The sequence below is a fragment of the Halichoeres trimaculatus genome, unplaced genomic scaffold (assembly GCF_033239565.1).
Source record: "Halichoeres trimaculatus isolate MK-OKI-2021-1 unplaced genomic scaffold, fHalTri1.1 fHalTri1_scaffold_21, whole genome shotgun sequence".
Classification (NCBI taxonomy): domain Eukaryota; kingdom Metazoa; phylum Chordata; class Actinopteri; order Labriformes; family Labridae; genus Halichoeres; species Halichoeres trimaculatus.
In genome coordinates, this window is record NW_027437199.1 from 14,155,952 (window position 1) to 14,164,876 (window position 8,925).

An 8,925-nucleotide genomic window follows, 5' to 3' on the forward strand; every position below is an offset into this window, starting at 1 on the left:
ACTTTGGTGTGCCGTAAATCATCTGATCCTGTACAACCTGATCAAGAAGCTGAGAAATAGCATTTAGAAACATATTAACGCTGATAATCTGATTTTATGTTGTGGATAATATGAAATAGCACTCATGTTGAAATAAAAGTTAGTTGAAACTGCAAAATAAAGTTGCAAAAATCTTTCATTTGCAATAACATCCTGCAAAATCAGATAACATCCAAAGGTCCATTAATACATCAAACCGCATTGAATGAGCTTGTCTTTATACTTTTTACTCTTTCTAACCTGTCTTTAAAACTTCCATGGCTCTGCATGTTTTTGTCAAAGATAACAGCAAATTTTCAGATTTTTCAGTGGCAATAAAAGCGTGCTTAGTCATGTAAGGTTAAGTTTGCTGTTGGATGTTCTGACAACATTACACACAAAAAACTTTTTTTTTTTATTTGTGCAAGTGTGGTTTGATCCTACTACAGCATTTGAAATGTTGTATTTAAACTGTTTTATTGTTTTATTTTAGGTATCACATTATAAAATCATAACCCTTGTATTGACATGTGCTGCACAGTTTTTTAAGTTTACACTAGGGCTTTATCTTAGTACTAAACGTTAACATTTCATCACTTTTTTTCATGAAAGCCTGATTGTAACAGTCATGTTTCGAAACTTGAAGCAGTGACAAACCTCTCAGCAGTTTGTCTTTCAATAAAAAAAGCATACACAAGTATGAAATGATCCTAATGTGCTCAAAGATCTTAATCAACATATCTTCAACAAATCAGCCCATTTTAACAGATGTGTCGTGAAAACTGCCAAAACTTCTTTCAGAGCCTCACGTCACACACTTCCTGCCAGGAGAAGTTGCTGAATAAAGAAGAGCTGTTTCGATACAGATTAATGGTATTATAGACTTGGAGTCTATTAAAGGAGAGGAGTTTCCTTATTGCCTTGTCTAAACATAGATGTTGTGTGTTTGTGTGTGTTTCCAAAGGTGGGGGGTGGGACATCTGTCCGCGTGTTGCCCATGCAGGTCGCCTCTCTCCCTCTCTGGTAATCATTTAAGAGGATCAGCGCTATTCCAGACAGCAGAGCACATCCACCTCTACGACGCGCCGTCATCACAACACATGCAGCACGTGGCACGCACATGCAGCCTGCAGCGCTTCAGCTTTACATGCGTGCACCCGTGCAGAAGTGTAAAATGAAATGAGAACACATTATGCAATGATTTAAAAGACCGCTCAGGCATCGATGTCCATTGGATTTTTCACTGGAATGATGTCAGTGCGTTTGCCAGGGGAATACAGAATGTGCAGATACATGAGGGGGAAACTAAACAAGTCAGCTGTGTGAGGTTTTTCAGGCTCTATGGGGGGCTATCAGAGCTTTTTGTTGGGATTTGGTATTGGCATCAGTATGGGAGTTCAACCCAAGTGGTATACTTTGCTTCAAATACAGAGCTTAGTGTTGTTTTTTAGCCACATCCACATCCACATCCTCACCTTTTTACCGTTTCATTGCCATCAGATGATGTAGCACAAACCCATTTGTCTCTATAACACCCACGTCTAAAGCCCTGCTTTGTTGGCATCCTATCATTCGTGAAAGCTCCTCAGTCCAAACACAGCTCAGAATAATCTTGTTTTAGAGGTTTTGTGTGAAAAAGAGACTCTATTTTTAGATTTTTTATTTGTTAACATGGGCAGACAGAAACGGATGAGTAATATCTTTGTGTGCCCTTGTGTTGTAACCACAGTGTGTGAAGTGGCTGCGGGCCAGCTCACAGGACCACTAAACCCCCCACCACCCTTCCCCTTTCCCTGCAGTCCAAAAGGGTTCTGCTGGACCCGGCTTCCCCCTGGAGAATACCAACTCCTCATCTATTAAACTCCTTCCTGCTGAGCCCTTTGTGTCTGGACTTAATTACCCCGTCAGAGGAGCGTTTCATTTAAAGCCTCCTCTCCCCCTTTTTCATTTCAGATGGGGCCTGGCCGCAGAGTGTGAGGGGAGAAATTCATTCACTTACCCAAAGTAAATATATGTCAGCCGTTTGTTAAAGAACTGAGCCCGACATCTTCAATCAAACTACACTTTCTAAAGCAATTCAGCTTGTCCCTGGGCCTGTGCAAGCCTGCTCAGGACTTTTTTCTCTGCACTAAAAGACTATTCCCCTTTCAATGCAGGATTAAAACGTTTTCTGGCCTCCTTCCTCTTGCCCTTGTCTGAGCCGTCTTTCCTCAGAGGTTAGACAGTGGGAGTAAAGTCCATCTTAAAGGCTTGAATGAGTGGGAGCCACCTGCCAATCCCATTTTGATTTGTTGATGCTAATCCTCAGCTCACCACACGCCACTGGGTCACCTCCGGGGTTTCAAAAGACCCTCGGTGCTGACTCAGGATCAGGCTCCCTGCTCTGCTTTGCATCACCTCAAGCAGCAGAAGCTGATCCCAGGTGGGGAAAAAGAGACTTTTCAGTCTGCAGACTGCTTCTTGCATGTGAGCTGACAGATAAGATTATCCTTGGCGTCAAACTGAAGATACAATCAGCTGAGTATTTACCCAAAACATGTTGGTCTTCTGACTGCTCTCTTGACAAAACTGCTCCCAAGAGAAGACTTAAGATGTGTTACTAAAAGAGTAAGAGGAAGTTGTGCTCCCTCAATGAAACACAAAAGACTAAAAGGGGAATTCCATCATTTTTATAGGCGAGGGCTATTTTTACATTTTCGTCACTCTGACCTTAAGATGACTAAAGGTTGCCAAGTCCAAGTGACTGTTTGGTCACTTACAAACTCAAACTGTTATCTAGAGTTTCCTGCAACAACACAGAAAAGTCACATGGAAAAACATTCATTTGTCATGGTGAAAATGTGTTTCAAACCAAATAAAGACTTTTCATGACTCTCTGAGTCACCAGACGCCTTGTACAGTTTTACAAACAAGGAACACAAAAGTTGGAGGTCTGGAGTTTTCTTGATCTGCTGGCTTGTTTGCTCTGTTATTTATTCATTTTTTTATACAAAGTTACCTCTTTAGTATAAAAGGGAAAAACACCCCTCTTAGAACTGTGGTAGAACAGCATCTCTTTTGTTCTGGACGATAAATCACTGTTTTTGTCAGTGCAGTCTGGTGCCTTTGGGGGACTGATGTAACTGCCCTCATGGATTTCAAAAAAGGATCTTATTCCTCCTTATGATGTCAGACGCTCTACATAACAAATCTGAAACTGTCAGCTGAGACAAACAAGCACTTTCAGAAGAAGTCCTTTGAGCAGATTTATTTACCAGGAAGGAAGCATCCCAGTAATAAAAGCCAGTTTTCACATCTACTGTCACAGGCAAACTTCCTAGAGGTAAGAGAGTACTCAGGAAACGCAGTATCAGGTTTGAAGAATGTGGCCAATGTTAGCAGACTTAGTTCCTCAGACTTTATTTCTCCCTGCAGGTTTACATCCACATACCTATACTAACATTTAACCAGTCAACCAGTGATACACAGTTTGACTACGGACAACTTTATCTCCACTTTCCACATCAAAATACTACCAAACTGCACCACAATATTCAGAAGTTTCTGTCTGTCATCGGTGCTTGTTACATCTGAGTATAGTGTGGTAGGGAAATGTAAAAAAGTATAATCTTTCAAACCACAGGGTTTTCTTTGTTAAAAGAGGCAAATTGAACATAAACAGCAGAGAGGATTTCAAGACAAGATTTCTCACATCTCTGCTCTCAAACAGCAAAAGACTGACTGTTCATCACAGCTGAGCTAACAAGTTCAAACCATGTTCAACACACGCTATGTGAAGACAGTGGGAGTGATGTCTCCAAGCTCAGCTGTAACATTTCAATGAATGGAATGTGTGGGTGACACATGATATGTTTTGTTTGTTTACATTGTACAGAATCTATAAAGCCATTTGCTAGTGATTTCCCAGTACAGATTTTTTGACTTCTGATCCAATCCGATTTTATCACATTATGTTTTACCGATACTGATCAGAAACCAATCCCTGTCTCTGATAAATCCCGTACCTTGCTGGGTGATTCTGTTGTAAATGGTGAATCATATATGTTGTATTAAAGTGAGCCCTGTTGGTACCTCCTTGAGGAACACTCATTTTACAAATGTTGCATACGCTGTTTTACTATCGTTGCTTTCCAAAGAGAGGTAGTCCCACACAGTGGACATGTTTGCTGAGGCTGGGACAATATGCTATTCTAGCGATTCAATTCTATTACGATTTTTGGGGTGCCAATTTGATTTAAATTGCAGTTCTTCAATATTTACTTTTTTTTTTTTTAGATCATGTGAAAAAGTTAAATGATGATGATAATGTCAACAGACGACATCAGGAGCCATATTTTCCCATGAAATGCACATCACCTGAGTCAGAGAGAAATATTTCACCCTCTGTCAGAGGAAAGTGGTAACATTTTCTAATCCAGTTTATAAACAAAGACTGAAATGAAGAATTTGAATTTGAAAGTAAAATCAACTTTTTGACAAAGAATCCTGATTTTGATATTTTCTAACCTGATATATCGATTTTTGATTTTTTTCTCCCACCCCTAATGATTGCAACATGGTTTGATTTATAGCAGCCGTAAAGCGTGACAGTGCTGAAAACACGTGAAAACTGGATTGGTCCTGATCAAGTCATGAAATCATCTGACCAGGAACCTTACCTACCATTTACTGTAAGTAACCAATATTTAAAGATTCCTCTTCATCTTCCTCCTTTTTCTGCTTCTTTGATTTCACTCTCTCTCTGCATGATGTCATTGAGCAGGTAGCTGAGTCAATCAGCAGTGACCGACACACAGGCCCTGCACCCTTTAAGCTGCAGCAGACCTGGCAGGATGCCCGCTTTGAGATGTTCCTGTTGATCTCACACATATACACGCTCACACAAAGGCTGACTATCTGCAGCGACCAGCAATAAATGGTTTAGTAACAGACATCCCACAATGATCTGAAGGGTCTCATCATGAACCCATTAAATGAATCAAATGGGATGTGAAGCTTTTTGCATGTCATTTGCAAAATCATGGCTTATTTCTCCACAAGTTTGAACAAACTAATTCCAAACACACACCCTCAGCTTTGCCACATAACCGGCTTCATCAGGGTCACTTCAGATAAGCCCGCCGTCTCCCCTTTATAAGCATTCACAGAAGGTCAAGCCAAGGAGACCTTAGGGGGATAAGGGTCATGGAGCTCAGCCTAATTAGCCATGTTTGTTTGTCATATAATCATCCTAATTAGTGAGTGTGAGTGTGTATGTGTGTGTTGGGATGGGGGTAGGATTTGAAAACTGGCACCTTTCACCTTAATCAGCCTCACTAGAGCTAAGACATTGTGGGAGAAACCTGTTCCCCCTAATACCTGCGTAAGGACAAAGTGATTAAAAGCCATCTTTAGACAAAGGGACCCCAACACAGGAAAAGCAGCTGAGATCTTCTCCCTTCAAACACATCAGTCAGAAAGTGTTATATGATTTGCTATGTAAGCTAGGTCACATCCCTCCCTGCAAAGCCTTTAACTCAATTCACAAACCGTAGTTGTTTTTACTGATATCTTTGTTGATTAGTTGCCTGAATGTCACATTTAAGTCAGTAATATAATTTGCCATTAGCACACCAAGCCCCCATATTGAACTGGGAGCAAGATGAAGTAGAAATGTGATTTGATTAAACAACTAAATGCAATCTGTGACTAGAACTTCATCAACACTCAAATTGTCAAAAACTTTTAGAGTCGAAACATAAAAAAGACTAAAAATGCGAGTAATCCAAACCACCATCAATAAATGACTCATTTTTATACTGAACATTTTTTTACAGCAACCACACATCCAGCAAAAAACAACCATTTAAACACTAACTCAACCATGTCAAGCACACCCAGACCACCTCTCAGCTGCCCCTCCTGTAAGCTGTACCCTAAATACATGGGGGCTAATCCAAGATTTCATTATCATCTCCATTGTGTCCACACACGCAGCATCACGGCCCATATGTGCCACGTGCATATTTAACTCATTAAGCCTTCTTTGTCTCATCTGGTGTGTGTGTGTGTGTGTTTACGTTGTGTGTTTCTCAGTGTGTCTACGAGGACCAGTCTTAACTTCCTGGACCCTGGCGGCCCTGAGCTGTGAGGCCTGATGCCAAACATCAAGCAGATGGTGATTATGAAGATGGTTGGAATTGGGGTTGCTCCTCACATGTGCGCTTATTCATTGAGAGCTGAGCAGCTTTGTCAAAAACACAGTGACGTATTGTTGTTGTTACATTGTAGCAACAATGTTTTAATGAAACTTAAGTCATGTGAACTCTAAGTTTCTTATTGATTAGATTCAAAGTTAATTTGTATCTTACTCATAAAATTCTGTACTAGTTATTATTGTAGCTACTACTTTTCATACTACTAAAATATAGCTTTGTGTTTTGGCTTTAACATTGAGCTAAGTGCAGCTTTAAGAATCTCATTTTACTGATCACTAACTCTGATCTTAATGCACTTTGATGCAAACTAAGCAGGTCAATCAGGCAGGGTCAGCACATCAATCCAGATATCAGTACCCTAGTATCTGGATCAATACAGACTCTGAAAGTTGTTAATGTGATTTGATAAGATATACAACTGTCAGGGAATTACACCTTGTAGTCAAATTTTCATGAACAGCATCAGAGGTTGAACAACAATGACACACCTGCTCTCATTCAGCCTCTTCCTCTTTTCTCAAATCCTGAGTTCACGCAACATCATCACAGAGTGTTATTACTACAAGGAATCTCGTCCCAAAACTCTCAATCAAAGTTTTATTTTCCATCTAAGAAAAGAACAAAAAAAAACCCAACAAAAAAAAAAACCCTTCTGGTCTCATGAGACTCAATGACAAGGTCACAAACATGAAAGGACACAAATATATCTGACCATTATCTCAAATGGTCTTTTCCTGGCGTGTGGAAGCACCTGCCAAGGCTTTACTTCATCCTTGTTTCCTCTGAGCGGAAACTGGGGCTGTCACGTTAAGACTTCAAACTTATTTCTGTTGTCATGGCATAATGGGTACTAAACCCTCACTGACAGCTACAGAATCCATCATATAATATATAGAGATATTAGCATCTTTTCTCATTAAAAAAACAAAACAAAACAAATATTTTGCTAATTCAATTTTGGGGCTAGGGTTAGCATTACCAACAATAACACCCCCATAGTTCCATTACATTGAGTTTTGTGAGAAAATAAAACTAAGTGCATGAATTTTTTAATGGAAAAACAGAGTCAGTTATTGTTGCATTAAGGCTGGCTGCAAGAAATTAACTATGGGACAATGGAAGAAGATTACAGGACTTCTTTAAAAAGAATCATCAAACCCTCCTCAGCAGGAGATTTGGCCTGCCATCATCTGCCTCCCATTTAGCAAGCCCTATAGTTAACTTCTCGGATTTACTTTCCTCCATAGGTCCATCTCAAAAATAAAGCTCCACTGGCTTTTAGTGGTTGCTGACATCAGTCTGATTAGCTGCGTCTGTATGTTTAGCTCGCAGGGGGTAGCTCAAAAAAGTACTCATTAAGATTTTAAATACTTTGACACAAGTGCAAATTACTTTTGACTTGTCAGCTGGGCTTTTAAAGTAAACTGTGCCACTCAGACGCACAGTGGTTGTGTTGTTTTCCATCATGACAACAGCAGGAAGCATGATGATGCTCAACAGCAAGTAGGGTGAGCCAAAAGGACCAAAAAAGCATGGGATTGAAAAAAGAAAAGTTTGTTCCTGACCTTGATTGCATTTCTGTCAAAGCACTTTTTGCTAACTTGGAAAAGTATCGAATTTCCCTTATCATACATGCCCACAAAATGCAGGGGTAGAAACATTCAGCAGGCAGCAGGTGTGTTAATCCAAAATCAGTATGTGGACATTAGCACTGATAGTCTCATCCTGCACCTAAACTGCTCTTCCCATGATCTCAAACAAACGCAACATTGTTTCCACACGACTGTCATGCAACTCCTTAGAATACACTGTCTCCCAACTTAGATATGCAGCACTAAAGAGCTGATCCTCTTACCTTTTTATTCCTACCCATCAATCAGGATAGGATAAATGTGTTCATGGAACACACTGGGAGCTGTTGTCCCACAACCAACACAAGCACACACAGGTCAGTCAATGTCATTATGTAAGAGTGAAATCTGGACACAGCAGGGATTGTAATTGGTTTAAGTAGTAGCCTCGTTTAAATGTGATTGTAGCTCTTGGGGACAGGAAAGTGAGCGATCTATTTAAGTAAAGTCACTATAAACAGGGCGTTAAGAAGAATGTGTGGCTTAATAGATAAATTACCTGTAAGCTGGCAAAATATTGCAGCAAATTATTCCTTATTGCAGGGAGTGAATCAAAAAGACAGACTGGGAGGAAAAACATACTTAAAGCACAACTCAGAGGTGTAAATAAAAGTTTAATTCTACACTGACTCTGTAACACTCAACAAAACCAACTCCCCAAAATCTTACATATTACTTCAAATATCGCGTTATTTCTGATCCTAACAGCTTGCATGGGCATGCCACTTTATTTCACGTCACTTTAAATGTTTATAATGTATGAATTTGTGACGAGAGGTGACTTTCATATCTCATTATCATTTTCATAACCAGCCTCCACGAGGTTCCCTCATGGATTGTGGGGAGAAAACACCAGGGAAAGTTCTCCACAACTCAGGCGAAACTTTGGGAAGAGAATCCCCCGTCTTCCCAAATTTAAGATAACGTCAAAATTTCTGACTCACCAGTACCACAGAAGCGTATAGAGTCTTAAAGTAGAATATCCAGGCAGTTAGTGATGTACTGGGAGCGTTTCTCCTTGTGGAAATCTTCAGTTGGTCCTCTCTTGTTAGGAGTTACTCATGTTCTCCACTGCTGTG

At 40.1% G+C, this 8,925-nt stretch overlaps 1 protein-coding gene across 1 annotated transcript in view; it reads right to left on the bottom strand.

The window, feature by feature from the left end:
* The window catches only part of gas2l3 (growth arrest-specific 2 like 3), a 39,415-nt gene extending 30,490 nt beyond the window's left edge, over window positions 1-8,925 (bottom strand). Inside the window, exon 1 of the mRNA XM_074698590.1 lies at window positions 8,791-8,925. The gene's annotated coding sequence lies outside the window, so the exon portion shown is untranslated. The remainder of the gene's footprint in view (window positions 1-8,790) is intronic.